This window comes from Symphalangus syndactylus, chromosome 6, assembly GCF_028878055.3.
Source record: "Symphalangus syndactylus isolate Jambi chromosome 6, NHGRI_mSymSyn1-v2.1_pri, whole genome shotgun sequence".
Lineage (NCBI taxonomy): Eukaryota > Metazoa > Chordata > Mammalia > Primates > Hylobatidae > Symphalangus > Symphalangus syndactylus.
The window spans coordinates 124,221,441-124,238,448 of record NC_072428.2 but is presented as its reverse complement, the minus strand read 5'-3'; the positions used below and the strand labels follow the sequence as shown (position 1 = coordinate 124,238,448).

General features: G+C 36.2%; 1 protein-coding gene across 1 annotated transcript in view; it reads right to left on the bottom strand.

The window, feature by feature from the left end:
- LRGUK (leucine rich repeats and guanylate kinase domain containing) overlaps positions 1 to 17,008 on the bottom strand; it is a 202,209-nt gene that overhangs the window by 4,324 nt on the left and 180,877 nt on the right. The gene's annotated exons all lie outside the window — the stretch shown is intronic.

Below are 17,008 nucleotides of genomic sequence, written 5' to 3'. Positions count from 1 at the left end.
GATAATAATTAAGCCATAAACTAGGAGAACATGTTTGTGTATGTACAACAGATAAAATGTTAATACACAGCATTTAGAAAGAACTCCTAAAATCAGTAAGGAAAAGACAACTAAATAGAAGAACAGGCAAAAAAGACATAAACAATATTTCACAAAAATAGGAATTTCACAGAATAGAAAACACCCAATGGTCACTAAATATGAAAGGATGCTTGATTACATTAATAATTAGAGAAATGCTTTTTAAATCCAGCGTGACATATCACATTACATTCATCAGATTGGCCAAAATTGGAAAGCTGGAAAATATTAAGTTTGGACAAACAGTGTACTCACAGAAACTTTTTATATACTGCTGTGTAGCTCAAATTGGTAGAGCCCACTTGGGAAATAAGAAGACCTGTCTACCCTGCAACCAGAAATTCCACTCCTGGATATACCCATAGAGAAACTCTTTCACATGTGTACCAGCAGACATACATAAGATTTTTCGTAATAGAACTGCTTGCTTTGCAAAAAACTGGAAAGACCAAAATTGCTGTTGACAAGAGAATGGAAAAGTGGAAGAGTAATGAATGTACTATAGCTTCAGCCATCAACGAAGCTGAATCTCAAAAGCATAATGTTGATCATAAAAAGCCAGGCTCAGGAGACAACAAACAATGATAACATTTTCATAAAGCTCAAAAATTAGCAACATCAAGCAACGTGTCCTATTAACAAAACAAGGTAATCACAATCTAGAAATTTAGAATCGAGGTTATCTCTACTTTTCTGGGCTTACAGTTTTATAAGAGGAAACAAATGGTAAACACGATACATAATTAAAATAAATGTTAGATGTTGAAAAGTGCTCTGGAGACAAATGAAGCAGGGAAAGAGAAAGATGTGGGGTGTAGGTGGGGGCTCTAGACAGAGAGATGTTTAAATAGGATGATCAGGGAAGACCTGAGACATTGATGTGTGAGCAAAGACCTGAGAAGATGAGGGAGCAAGCACTTTGGTGATCTGGGCAGTATCCTGGGGAAAGTTACAGGAAATGTTTACATTCTCATCCGTAGCTCAGTTTCATAAGTGAAAATCACGTTGTCAACACTGGTGCAATGAAATCAACCAGCATCCTTCGCCTTCCATTATCTTGCCTTCCCTGTGTCTCCATTTCCCTCCATCCTCTGGCTTTCTGAACTACATACTGATTAGTGTTTTAAGGGCCTGCCCAAGAACAAGCAAGTGTAGTTATTATTTAGGCAAATTGAGTGGCTCGATCAAATCCTTATTTTGCAGAATTCATAGTTAGATCCAGAATTTTGCTACAATTTATAAGAACTGCAATTTTAGGTAAATAGGTTGGAGCTTTGTACCTAAGCTCAATGATCCAGTAAATATAAAAATTTAAATATTCCACAGTGGCAATTCAGAATATTTTTGACTTTATAATTGGCATGGTCTTTTATAGGAGTTAGAGAATTAGAGGCATGCATTAGGATAATAGAATTTTCAAGAGAACCTTATAAACCAGGGTGAAAATTAGATTTGGGGCTTAAGTATCTGGGATTCTAATTTAACGTGCTGTGGAATGCACCTCATCAAATTGCAAAACTAATCTCTCATGCCAACAATTGCCTGGGTTAATAAAAAACCTGAAGTTTTTTACATGTTAGTAAACAAGAGAAAATATATAACTGCAGAACTTTCTCCTTTTTAAATGCAACCAAGTTGTATAAGACCTTAGTGGAGCCACTTTGATTGATGAAAGCATTGTAATTAGTTAATCAAATTGCTCTCATTTTTTAGAGTTCTTGTTTGACGAAACTTCCTGCCTGTGATTTTTAAAAAGAGTAATACCATAGATCCTGTCTGGTGCTAGGCTGATTTTTGTACTGAGTAGCTGTTCTTCATGTGTTAATTTCATCATCTTTCTAAACAACACCCTGTGCTATTAATAGCATTTGGGATTGGGGTATTTTCATTAATCAACTTCTTTAGGGAAGGTTTTTTTCAGAAAAGTAAAAAATGATAACATAGAATGCTTATGCATTTGGAAATCTAAATGGCACATGTACGAATATGCAGGCAATGTCTCACCAATATTGCTATGAGAAGTGTTTGTTTTAGGGGATTTGATGTGATTTGGGAGAGGAAGGAAAGGTACATTTTCCAGGTGCCCCCACATCTCTTCTCCCCCTGCCACAGACATTGCGTGGGCACCGCACTGTGAGAAGACCATTTGACCACAGAATTTAAGAGTTGTTGCTATTCATAGACTTCTAGCTAAGGCCTAATTTTCATTTTTTTCCAATTTCTCTTTTAGATTTTGGCTTATTTGTTTTGCTAAGGAGATAAATATTATGTATCTATACATATATTACAAATGTAAACATATATGTGTGTATTACATGCAGCTGTGTATTGCTTTAATGAGTTTTTCTCACTTTATTTTTATTCTTTTGTTTCCTATTTATATTCATCTTATTGTGCAATTTATCTATTTAAATATTTAGGTTCTCTATTTTGTCCTTTAAGATTTATTATTACATGTTTTAATGTTATACCTTAAAAATACTTAGTTTGAACTGTTGGTTTAGAATAGTTCTCTTAACTTCTCAAGTGTCTACATTTAACAAGTCTAATATAGAAATGTCCTATACTATGGTATTTATTTTTATGTGTGTTTTTATTTATTCCTGATTTCTTGCATTTGAGATTCATGTTCTCAAGCATTTGAATATCTTACTGATTCCATTTTTAATCTCTCTATATTTAAATTATTTCTCACGTGTATGAAAGGAAACAGAAAGTTGGACTCACATGAGCCACCTGTAGAGAGATCATGAAATTATTGTCTGCATGAGAATACTTTTGAGGGTGACAGGGACCTCTGTTAATAATTTTGCTGGGACAATAGACATAAGCTGGGATAGCCAAGGGCAGACCAAGGTGCGTGGATCCCTCAACCCACAGGGGCGCTCCTAGGTCTTCCCCTCCCTCAGCATTCCCACACACCATGAAATGCAGAGCTGCATTCCTGGGATTTCCTAATAGATCTTCCATACCTTCCAAACCTGTCTAGGCAAACAAACTTATAAAAGGAAAATAGCTCATGTTTATATGGAGCATCAATCATTTGACAAGCACTTTACCTGGACAGTTCAAGGGGAATGGGGCATAAACTTCCCTTGAAGGTAGATGTAGCCTCTTCCAAAATGGGTATGGTGTAGCTAGTTCTGCTTCTCCCACATTTTTGTGAGTTTCTCTGTGCCCCAAACCCGGTGGTCTCTGATATCCTTCCCGTTGGATTTGGGGCCAGTCTTGCCAACAGCATGCGGGAAGGAAAGGTCAGAGAAAGCATCCACTGGCGATGATCTCTCCACAGTCCTGGCTGACTGGTGAAAAAAAACATATAACCATAGGGAAGTGGTACTGGAGAGACCCCTGGCAGGCTGTCGACTTGCTCCCTGCCTCCCTCTGACCTGCATATGCTCATGTGTATTTGTGGCTGACTCTTCTCCCTGGCAAACAAAAGGAGTTTCCTGCTATATGCAGCAGCTCCTTGGTTCCTTTTCATCATTATGAGGACGCTGGGAACGGCAGCAAGGATTAGCCTTAGGAAGGATTCCTCTTAAAATAAGAGAACTGTGCTTCAGCTGAACACCTTCTCACCTGATAGCACCCTAACTGGACAGACATGGTCGTCTCGGATTGTCAGAACTTTAGCCAGATCCATGCCACCTTCCCAGACAGACCTTGGCTGCCCCTGAGGAGCAGCTGGTCTCTTACAATAATTATTTCTACCATAATTTATTGAATCTAGGATGTGGTACATTGTAATATACAACGTCATTTTCTATTCCACCAAGAAAGAAAAACAATGCTGCCAGTTCAGCCATGGCATGCCATCAATTTTTAAATGTGCCCTGAGTTTAGAGATACTAAAATGTGAAAAATGTCCTCTTACAATCAATGGAATTCTTTTTTTTCCCTTCTATTTTCCACCACTTGACTATTAATTCTCTTCCAAGATGCAGCCACAGGGAATTGAGGACTTGAGGCTAGAGGCCTGCCTGATATTATTCAACCTGATTCATGATATGCCCCCATCTATCTCCCCCACCCTGTCCCCCACTATTCTGTTAATGACACCACCATCAGTCCTTCCGTGACCGAGCCTAACAGATGAAGAAACAGAGAGAGGAGGAAATTGCATAAAGTCAGACTCCTAGCAAAGGGCTGAACCAGGATGTGAACTCAGGAATTCTGACAGCAGTCTCCCACAGCGAATCATTCTATAATAGTGCCTTCCTACATAGTTAGACATGTAGACCTGTCAAATCACGCCTTTGGTGGGGATGGGGAGAATTGTGATTTCATATTCTACAGTCTACATTAGATGTCATTACAAGAAATAGAAATGGCTTTGTCAAACTCAAGACTGTATTTAATGCCTGTAAGCTACTGAGAGTGTGGTCCATACCTTCATACAGTGTCTCCTTTGGGAGAATTGGGAAAGTAAGTCTCTGAAGTCATTATCAAGAAAAGCTGTGCTGCTTCTGAGCAATTGTTTGACTTAAGGTCTTAGGGTCACCATGAGTCTTGATACTGTGGAATGGAGTTTGCTTCTTTCTTTGCTTTGGCTACCAGGAAGCTTAATTTTGTGACTCTAACAATCAGAGCTTGAGTTTGATATATTAAACATTTTTCTTTCTTTCTGCCCCAATATCCTTGTCCTTTTTGTGCTTTATCTAATTGAATTTACTACTAAATATTCTCAAATATTTTTGGAACGAGATGACATAAAAATACATAAATACACACATTTTTATGAACTTTTGAAAACGTAGTGCTCTCTAGAAATTGGAGTGCAGATAAACCTGGTTAATGTGGTAGCATATTGACAGCCACCTATCCTAAACTTCTCATTCAATAAGTTTATCAAGGGGGTGAAAGACAATAGCTTGATAAAATCCAGGAAGATCTTCAACATTAACAAGAGTAACTGGCACTAGAAATAACATCATCTAAAGTTGAGTCCATATGCCAAAGTCTTGGTATTTCCACTGAGCACAGTATCCTGAGCATAACAGAAAAAAACATATATATCTTGGGAATAACAAAATAAATGCAAAGAAAAAAATTCAGTCATTTCTCACCTCTCATCTCTCCTGCTGAAATACAGAAATCAAGCAGACTCTTCTATTACTGTATATTTTCCAAAATGTTCCCTTCCCCTCACTTTCTCTTCTGGCTTTTAGATCAAGAATTTGACCATGAGACAGTTATCATATAAAACAATTGGTAGTAAACATTTAAATGCTAAAAAGTTCAGAGAGAATTGCAATAACATAAATATTGATATAAAGCCAAAATAGCTCTTAAAGATGTATTTGAAAATAAATGGAGATGAGATTCTATAAACTGAGTCTGTAATTTCTAATTAAACTTATAATTGTGGGAATGGGAAAGACAGGGGGAAATGAAAAAAAATTAAATACATGATATACATCAGAGTAGAGAAAAATATACCTTCCAAATTATTGTAAATGAAAAGAGCAAAAAAAAAGTATAGCAAAAAGCATAAACCAATAAGTGAAACAGCAAAACATCAGTGTCAAACTCAATAAAAAATATAAAACAAAATGGTAGAAATAGGATTGAACTTGGTATGAAAAATAAATGAAAATAGTTTTGCTCTACAATTGAAATGAAAGACAGATTTGAATTGAGTTAAAGAAGATCAAGAGTGAGACCAAAATTAAATTACATTGAAAAGATAAGATTGAAAGGATAGGTATAGAAGGCAAATAAAAATAAGCACAGGTGGCACTGATATTTTCAAAGGAAAGTTCAAAGCAAAAACAATTCAATACAACAATGAAACAAAAAGGACTCTTTTCCATTGAAACAAGATGAAATCTGTAATTACAATATAATAGTCCTGTGCATTTATGAGCTGATTAACATAACATCAAAATTTATATAGCAAAAAACTATTTGATATATAAGAAGAAAGAGACTGAAACACAATTATAATTAGGTACTAAAATCCCACACCATCTATTACAGAACAAGTTGATAAAAATAAGAGGATGTATCTAGGTAATTTAAATAACATAATCAGTAAAATTGAATTAGTAGATGTAGCAAAATTTTATATCACAGATTTTCTTTTCAATTCCACTGATTTTCTAAAATTGAGCACATTATCATAAGGCACAAAGAACATTAATAAAACTTAGAAACATAAACTATATAAGCCATTCTTTTATTTCTTTATTGTAATTCACCCAAACTAGAACCTATAAGGAAGAAAACTCTCAAAATGACTGTTGGGTCAAAAAGCACAAAACCATAATGATAAACCCATTATAATTTCACTGTCCAATGTGGTAGTCACTAGTCACATGTGATTATCTACCTTTCAATTAATTAAAAATAAGTAAGATGAAAAGTTCATTTCCCCAGTCACACCAGCCACACTTCAAGTGCTCAACAACTACACGGAGCTGGTGGCCACCATAGTGGACAAAGTAGATATTTCTACATATTTCCATCATCACAGAAAGCTCTATTGGACAGTGCTACTCGTGGAAGACAGGATTCATGTGTATACACAACCAAACACTACGTAGGAAAATATAGAGTTAAAAACTTCTCTATTTAAAATAAGTGCAGACCAATAACAAATTAAGATGAATATTTATAACAAATGGGAACCACATAGTTAATATTGAATAGACTATTATTAATATTGAATCACTCTCACAAAAATATAAGAGAAAACACTAACATCACAGAATAAAAATGTAACAAAGACATGAGCCAACAATTTGTGGTTCAGAAGGAAATACTAATAAAAAATAAGCATATGAACAATAGTAAACCCAATCAGTAAAATAACATATTTTTCAACAAATTAGTAATTCTAAAAAAGTATAATACACTTTATGCTAATGAGGTTGGTTAATATGATCACTCATAAACTGCTGAAGGCCAAAAATTTAAAAATTTGACAAAATCATTCTAGAAAGCCCCCATTCAACCTTGTGGAGCAGCGGTTCTCAAACCTATTTGCACATTGAATTCACTCTGGGGACTTAAAAAAAAAATGCAATGCCTGAGCTTCCCTGCCCATAGATTTTTATTTAATTGGCTTGGGATGGATAGTGGGCTTTGGTATTTTGGGAGCTTATAAAGGGTCTGATATGCAGACAAGGTTGAGAACAATTACTTCAGAGGCATAACCTGAGGGACCTGGGTACCATAGAAATCTCATTTGAGTGTGGGACTCTGAGAGGAAGGGCATTCATGCCCACTGCCTGGCTCTACCAGAGAGAGCTCTACCAGGCATCAGGTTCTCCAAGTTCTCAATATGTCCACATCCCAATATGTCTTCCCCTAGTCAGGGGAAGACCAGGTGTGTGTCAAGGCAGAGAAGGGCTGAGCCTGGCTCTTGGCACAGGGAGCAGTTGGTTTATTATGTGCTTTCATGAAGGGAACCAAAGTTCCATGAAGAAGATTGTTCACAAACCTGGAGAGGTCAGAATGATGGAGATGCAGCCACAACCAGGCATGCATTCTGGCAAATAGACAATACTCAAGACTTTCTTATGAATGCAGGGAGAAACCTAATGTCTCCCCTGATGCCTTGAAACCCCACAACCCCCTGGAAGTTGGATAAAATCCGAAGTAAAATGCAGGAGAGGAGAAACTGTGAATTAATTGAGATTGTCCCGAATTGACTGAGAATAAGATTAATTCTTTCACTTTGGATTGCACTTAAAATTAAAAGTTTGTGGCCTGAAGTATTCATACTCACCATAGATGCATTATCTAGCTTAATCATCACGAGACTTTTAATAAGCAATTCTGTTAGTTTTATAAATGATAGTACTGTCATTCAGACAGAAAGTAATTTACATTTCTTATACTTTTTGCCTTATATACTTCAATTCATAAGGGCTTATAACTGTTATTATATCTTAATAATGGGATGTACCTGACTTAATGTAAAAGGTGTTTTATGGATCATTTAACGATTTTTGTCTTGACTTCTACTTTGTCTGATTATAATATTCCTACCCCTCCTTGCTTTTTGTGTGGTATTTACTTCTGATGCTTCTGTAAGCATTTCTTACATACCACTGACTTTTCTACAATCAACCTGCAATACAGGAAGGAAGGGAGGGAGGTAAGGAGGGAAAGGAAAGAAGAGAAGGGAACAGAAACCCTATCACAGTAGAAATTTTTTGACCTATCCGTATGAATAGGTAGGAAAAAATGAAAAAGGAAATAAATGGTTTGAATAATACAATGAATATGATTGAATTAATACATACTGCAAATGTTTGTACCTACAAAGAAAATACCCTCTTATCAATACTTATTCATGGTAAAACTCTTATTAAACTAGGAAGAAAATGAAACTTCTTTTTCCACAGAAGTTTATCTACCTAAAATCTATAGCAAATTTCACACTTAATAGTGAAGCATTAGACAGATTCAGATGTGAGACAAGGATGCACGTTATCGTTGTTTCTATTCAACATTGTATTGAAGATTGTCTCCAGTGCAGCTTAGAAAAGAAGAAAGGAAAGGGAAAAAGAAAATAATAACGGATGGAAAGAAAAGGAATATTGTTATTTTTTGTTATACTATCTGCATAGAAATCCTGAAATAATCTATAATACATTGTCAGAATTAATACACAGGGTTATTTGTAGAAATGAATTGAATTTTATACACCACACAGAGAAAATATAACCTTCAAAAACATTCAATTTACAACAACCAAGATAAAACGCGTCTAGGAATAAATCTCACTAAAGATACATTTGTCCTTTATGGAGAAAATTATACAATTTTATTGAAGAAATTAATGCAAACCTAGAGAATGTTTATAGATAGGGAGAGCAAGTATCATAAAAAAAGAGAAGCCTCCTCAAATTTTTGAATTAAATGTAATTCTAACCAACTCCAAGTGAGGCATTTGTAGAATTTAGTACATAAATCCAAGCATTTATGGAAACAATCTATGAGAGAGAGGGTCTTACAAACTAGGAGGGGAGAGTAATGGGACAACTGGAATAAAAAAAAATTCAATCCTATCTCACATCATACACAGAAGTTCATTCCAAGTAAAATATAGGCCTAAATTGGAAGAGCGAAACTTAACAAAAATTTAGAAAAATGTCTGAGATAATGTTTATGACAATAGGATGAAAAAGAAACTCATAAGATATAAAAAGTACAAATCAAAAAGAAAAAGATTGACAAAGTTGGCCATATAAAAAACTTGTATTCGTTAAAATATAACATTTTAAAAGGTGAAAAAATAAGTCACAACCTGGAAAAAGATCTTTGTAATATGCATAATTAACAAAGAATTATTAACCAGAATATATAAATACATCAAACCAATAAGAAAAAGATAATAACTCAATTTAAAATTGGGCAAAACATATAAACAGGCAATTCACAGAAGAGAAACATAGGTGGCCAATAAGCTTATTTAAAAGGTTCAACTTTACTTGACAATTGGAGAAATTCAAACTAAACACCTAAACACCACAATGAGATTACATTAACATTTATTGGATTAGCAATAAAAAGACTATTAATGACACTTGTTGAAAATATGAAAAAATGAGCACCCTCTTACGTGTTGCTGCGAGCATATTACAGCAACCACTATAGTAATATCTGATAGTTAAATATTTGTATACCTATAACACAGCAATTCCACCTTTACACAAGAATGTTTTTAGCTGCATCATTTGTAATAACAAACATGTAGAAACAAATTTAGTATTCACCAACAGAAAAGTGAGTAAATTACCATATATTCTTACAGTGTAATATTATATAGCAATGGAAAGTATAAAACTACAATAATAAAAACTATGTGGATTAATCTTACAAACATAATGTTGAGAAAAAAGTTAATTGCTGAATACATGTAGTACAACATGAAGTTTTGACTCATGGAGAACAGCAGTATATATTGTTAGGAATAGACACATATATACCAAAAGTGTAAAAAGTTCATGGGAAGGATAAAAAACTAAACTGAGAATAATGGTTACAACAGAGTGGGAAATCAGGAAAATATAATTAGAAAGGATACAAAATGGGCTTTAAATATATTAGTAATGTTTTGTTTCTTAAAGTGGGTATATTATGGGCTTAGAGTTTTAGCATGTTATTCTTTTTCACTTGTAAGATATAAGTCTTGTGCATTTTTAAAAGATTTGCATCTAAAAACTTCATTTTGTTGAGTGAGTGTAGTTTAATTTCTGTTTCAAAATGCTCATTGCTGGTATGCAGAAATACAATTGATTTTTTGTATCGATCTTGATACTTGAGACCTTAAGGAACACATTTAGTCATTCTAAGAGTTTTTCTTTTCTAGATTTCTTGGAATTTTCTATGTAGATCATAATATTATCTGCAGATAAGGATTTCTTTCTTTCTAATGTGTATTTTTTTATTACATTTTCCTACTTTATTGCACTGGCTTGAGCTTCTAGTCCTATGTTAAATGAGTGATGAGAGTAGTCATCTTTGCCTTGTTATTCTCAGAGAGAAACCATTCTGCCAGTAACCACTAAGTATGATTTTAACCGTGGATATTTTGTAGCTGTTCTTTATCAAATTGAGGAAGGTCCCCTCTATTCCTAGACTTTTATTATGAATGGATGTTGGACTTTGTCAAGTGCTTTTTCCACATCAATTTATATATTCTGATTTTTCCTCTTTAGCCTATTATTATGATAGATTTCATTGGTGGGTGTCAACTGTCCCACCAGCCTTGCATCTCTGGATTAAATCCCACTTGGTCACAGTGTACACACCTTTTATGTATTGCTGAATTTTATTTGCTCATGAACTATTTACCAAGATGGAATACATCCAGAGCCACAGAACTTCAATAAATTTAAAAGAATTGAGGCTGGGCACAGTGGCTTACACCTGTAATCCTAGAATTTTGGGAGGCTGAGGCAGGAGGATCACTTGAGGCCAGGAGTTTAAGACCAACCTGGACAACATGGTGAGACCTCATCTCTACAAAAAAGAAAATTAGCCAGGTGTACTGGCACACAGCTGTATTCCCAGCTAGTTGGGAGGCTGAGGCAGGAGGGTTGCTTGAGCTCAGGAGGTCAAGGCTGCAGCAAGCTATGGTGGCACCACTGCACACCAGCCTGGGCAACAGAGAGAGAGACCCTGTCTCAAAAAAAAAAAAAAAAGAATTGAAATAATATAGAGTATGTTCTCTGACCACAATGAAATCAAACTAGAAATTAACAACAGAAAGGTAACAGGAAAATCTGTAAGTATCTGAAATGAAACAACACACTTCTACGTAATCCATGGATCTACAAGGAAGTCTTAAGGGAATTAAAAATTCTTTGAACTGAGTAAGAAAGGAATCCCTCCTCCTGATTTTTTGGAATAGTTTCATTAAGATTGGTAGTAGCTCTTTGTACAACTGGTAGAATTTGGCTGTGAATCTATCTAGTCCTGGGCTTTTTTGGCTAATATTTTGTTAAGAATTTTTGCAGCTGGGTGCGTTGGCTCACGCCTGTAATCCCAGCACTTTGGGAGGCCGAGACGGGAGGATCACAAAGTCAGGAGATGGAGACCATCCTGGTTAACACGGTGAAACCCCGTCTCTACTAAAAATACAAAAAAAATTAGCCGGGCACAGTGGCGGGTGCCTTTAGTCCCAGCTACTTGAGAGGCTGAGGCAGGAGAATGGCATGAATCCAGGAGGCACAGCTTGGAGTGCGCCAAGATGGCGCCACTGCACTCCAGCCTGGGTGACAGAGCAAGACTCTGTCTCAAAAAAAAAAAAATTTTTTTTGCATATATAAGTGATATTGGTTTGTAGTTTTCTTTTATATTGTCTGTCTGATTTTGGTATCAGGGTAATGTTGACCTCATAAAATGAGTTGTTTAGTTTTCCTTCCTCTTCTGTTTTCTGGAAGAGATTGTATAGAATTGGTGTGAATGCTTCTGTTAGCAATTGGTTCTTCAGTGAAAGCATTTGGGCTTGGAGATTCTTTTTCAAATTCAATTATAAATTCTTTAATTCAGCCTAATTATTCGGTTTCCTTAATATATTTATAGGGTTAATCAAATTATCTATGCCATGGAGCGTGAGTTATGCGAGTTTGTGTTTTTTAAGAAATGAGTTTATATAAATTGTCAAATTACAAATGTAGAGTTGTTTGTAGTATTTCCTTATTATCTTTTTGATATTTATGGAGTCTGTCGTTTCATCCCCTATTTCATTTATATTATTGGTAATTTGTATTAAAATATATTATCTTCATCTGTATTTACTAAATAGTCCATTTTATTATGTTTTTGAAGAATCAGCTTTTTGTTTTATTGATTTTCCTCTGTTGTTTTTTCCACTTTCATTAATGTCTGCTCTTTATTCTTTTCTTCTGCTTGATCTGGTTTTATTTTGCTTTTGTTCTGGTTCATGAGGTAGGAGCTTATTGATTTAAGACTTTTCTTGCCTAATGTAGGCATTTAGTGGTATAAATTTCCCTTTCAGCACTGTTTTAGATGCATACTACAAATTTTGATAGGGTATATTTTCATTTTTATTCAGTTCAACGTATTTTTTTTTTTAATTTTAGATTCTGGGGGTACTTGTGCAGGTTTGTTACACTGGCATATTGCATGATGCTGAGGTTTGGGCTACTAGTGAACCTGTCACCCAAATAGTGAACATGGTACCCAACAGAAAGTTTTTCAAGCCTTGCCCCCTGTATTAGTCCGTTTTCATGCTGCTGATAAAGACATACCAGAGACTGGGTAATCAATAAAGAAAACGAGGTTTAATGGACTCACAGCTCCACATGGCTGGGGAGGCCTCACAATCATGGTGGAAGGTGAAAGGCACATCTTACACGGCAGCAGGCAAGAGAGAATGAGAGCCAAGCAAAAGGTGAAACCCCTTATGAAACCATCAGTTCTCATGAGACTTAGTCACTACCCATGGGAACAGTATGGGGGAAAGTGCCCCATGACTCAATTATCTCCCACCATGTCCCTCCCACAACAGGTGGGAATTATGGGAGCTACAATTCAAGATGAGATTAAGGTGGGGACACAGCCAAACCATATCACCCCTCACCCTTTTGCAGTCCTAGTGTCTATTGTTGCCATCTTTATGTCCATGTGTACCCATTGTTTAGCTCCCACTTATAAGTGAGAAGATGTGATATTTGATTTTCTGTTTCTGAGTTATTTCACTTAGGATAATGGCCTCCAGCTGCATCCATGTTGCTACAAAGGACAGGTTTTCATTCTTTTTGTGGCTGCGTAGTATTCCATATTTTAGTCTTTCTATTTTTCTTTCTTCATGATCTTTCAGGTTTCCTTCTTTTATCATTTCCATTCTGTTTCAATAATTTACGTCAACTATTCTTTTAGGATAGGTTTTTTGGCAACAAATTATTTTTGTTTTCTTTCATCTGAGAATGTCCTGATTTCTCCTTCATACCTGAAGGACATTTCCACTGAATATAGAATTGCAAGTTGACAGTTCTTTTCTTTGAATACTTCAAAATATACCACTTCCATGGTTGTTGATGAGAAGTCCACTATCATTTGTTTTTTCCCCTATAATTAAGATATAATTTCCCTCTCATTGCTTTAAGATTTTGTGTTGTTTTTGGTTTTCAGTAGTGTGATTATTATGTGTCTTGTGAATTTCTCTGGCTTTATCCTGTTTAGGATTCACTCAGCTTCTTGGATTTGTAGGTTTTTGGCTTTTGCCAAATTTAGAGATTTGGGATCATTTTTTAAAAAAATATTTTTCACTCTCACACTCTTTTTGTACTCCTTCTAGACTCCAATGACACAAACATTAGATCTTTTCACATAGTCCTACACATCCCTGGGACTCATATTGTTTTTCAGTCTATTTTCTCTCTGTTGGTCAGATTGGGTAATTTCAATTCTTCTGTCTTAAGGTTCATTAAGTTTTTTTCCTCTGTCCTCTGTATTTCACTCTTGTGCTCATCCAATGAGTTTTAAAATTTCAGTGATTGTACTGTTTAGTCATAAAATTTCCTATTGGTCCTTCTTTATATCTACTGTTCTTTGCTATGGTTTTCTCTTTCTTTGCTGAAATTATCTATCTCTTCATTTGTTTCAGTCATGTTCCTAATTGCTTGTTGAAGCATTTTTATGATTGCTACTTTAAGATCCTTACCTGATAATTCCAACATCTGTGTCATTTTGGTGTGGGCATATACTGATGGTCTTTTCTTATCCAAGTTGACATTTTCCTAATTCTTGATATGGTGAGTGGTTTAATTATATCTTAGACAGTTTGGATAGTGTGTTAATGAGACTTCAGATCTTATTTCAATCTGTTATCTCAGTAGGACGTTTCTGACACCATACCAGTGGGGCAGAAAGGCACTGACTCATGACTGGCAGATACAGAGAGAGGTCCAAGTTCTCCACTTGGCCTCTGTTGACACCCAGGGTGGGAAAGAGGGCAGTGATGCCTCATTAATGCTTTGGGGTAGAAGTTTAGGGTCCCCACGAGGCCTCAAATGAACCACCCTCACCAGGAGGGGGAGAGGCACCTTGTCACTGCTCTTCACATGGCCTCCACTGACACTGCAGGGACGTGGGTTGATGGTGAGAGTCCTGGCTCTCCATGAGACCTTTTCTGATACTCTCCAGTGGGAAGGAGAAGAGGTTCCTCATTATTACCAGGTGAGGAATAGGTCCAGGGCCCCCAAGTGGCTTTCAATGACATTGTGGGAGGGCATTCTCATTAATATTGGGCAGTGGTTAAAGTCCTGGCTCTCCACAACACCTTCTCTGATACTATCCCAGCAGAGAGAAGGAGGAGAACCTTGTTACAGCCAGAAGAGGTTGAGAGCCTTGGCTCACAGGGTAGGGAGCATAGTTTAATCCACGGTGTTTGGCTGGAGTGGTGCAGCTATTGTCTAAAAGTTTTCTATCTTTTTTTTTTTTAATTATACTTTAGGTTTTAGGGTGCATGTGCACAATGTGCAGGTTTGTTACATATGTATCCATGTGCCATGTTGGTGTGCTGCACCCATTAACTCATCATTTAGCATTAGGTATATCTCCTAATGCTGTCCCTCCCCCCTCCCCCCAACCCACAACAGTCCCTGGAGTGTGATGCTCCCCTTCCTGTGTCCATGAGTTCTCATCGTTCATGAGTGAGAACATGCGGTGTTTAGTTTTCTGTCCTTGCGATAGTTTACTGAGAATGATGTTTTCCAGTTTCATCCATGTCCCTACAAAGGACATGAACTCATCATTTTTTATGGCTGCATAGTATTCCATGGCGTATATGTGCCACATTTTCTTAATCCAGTCTATCGTTGTTGGACATTTGGGTTGGTTCCAAGTCTTTGCTATTGTGAATAGTGCTGCAATAAACATACGTGTGCATGTGTCTTTATAGCAGCATGATTTATAGTTCTTTGGGTATATACCCAGTAATGGGATGGCTGGGTCCAATGGTATTTCTAGTTCTAGATCCCTGAGGAATCGCCACACTGACTTCCACAATGGTTGAACTAATTTACAGTCCCACCAATAGTGTAAAAGTGTTCCTATTTCTCCACATTCTCTCCAGCACCTGTTGTTTCCTGACTTTTTAATGATGGCCATTCTAACTGGTGTGAGATGGTATCTCACTGTGGTTTTGATTTGCATTTCTCTGATGGCCAGTGATGATGAGCATTTTTTCATGTGTTTTTTGGCTGCATAAATGTCTTCTTTTGAGAAGTGTCTGTTCATGTCCTAACTATCCTAAATATATATGCACCCAACACAGGAGCACCCAGATTCATAAAGCAAGTCCTGAGTGACCTACAAAGGGACTTAAACTCCCACACAATAATAATGGGAGATTTTAACACCCCACTGTCAACATTAGACAGATCAACGAGACGGAAAGTTAACAAGGATATCCAGGAATTGAACTCAGCTCTGCACAAAGTGGACCTAATAGACATCTACAGAACTCTCCACCCCAAATCAACAGAATATACATTTTTTTCAGCACCACACCAGATCTATTCCAAAATTGACCACATAGTTGGAAGTAAAGCTCTCCTCAGCAAATGTAAAACAACACAAATTATAACAAACTGTCTCTCAGACCACAGTGCAATCAAACTAGAACTCAAGATTAAGAAACTCACTCAAAACCGCTCAACTACATGGAAACTGAACAACCTGCTCCTGAATGACTATTGGGTACATAATGAAATGAAGGCAGAAATAAAGATGTTCTTTGAAACCAACGAGAACAAAGACACAACACATCAGAATCTCTGGGACACATTCAAAGCAGTGTGTAGAGGGAAATTTATAGCACTAAATGCCCACAAGAGAAAGCAGGAAAGATCTCAAATTGACACCCTAACATCACAATTAAAAGAACTAGAAAAGCAAGAGCAAACACATTCAAAAGCTAGCAGAAGGCTAGAAATAACTAAAATCAGAGCAGAACTGAAGGAAATAGAGACACAAAAAACCCTTCAAAAAATTAATGAATCCAGGAGCTGGTTTTTTGAAAAGATCAACAAAATTGATAGACTACTAGCAAGACTAATAAAGAAGAAAAGAGAGAAGAATCAAATAGATGCAATAAAAAATGAAAAAGGGGATATCACCACCGATCCCACAGAAATACAATCTACCATCAGAGAATACTACAAACACCTCTGTGCAAATAAACTAGAAAATCTAGAAGAAATGGATAAATTCCTCAACAAATACACCCTCCCAAGACTAAACCAGGAAGAAGTTGAATCTCTGAATAGACCAATAACAGGCTCTGAAATTGTGGCAATAATCAATAGCTTACCAACCAAAAAGAGTCCAGGACCTGATGGATTCACAGCCGAATTCTACCAGAGGTACAAGGAGGAACTGGTACCATTCCTTCTGAAACTATTCCAATTGATAGAAAAAGAGGGAATCCTCCCTAACACAT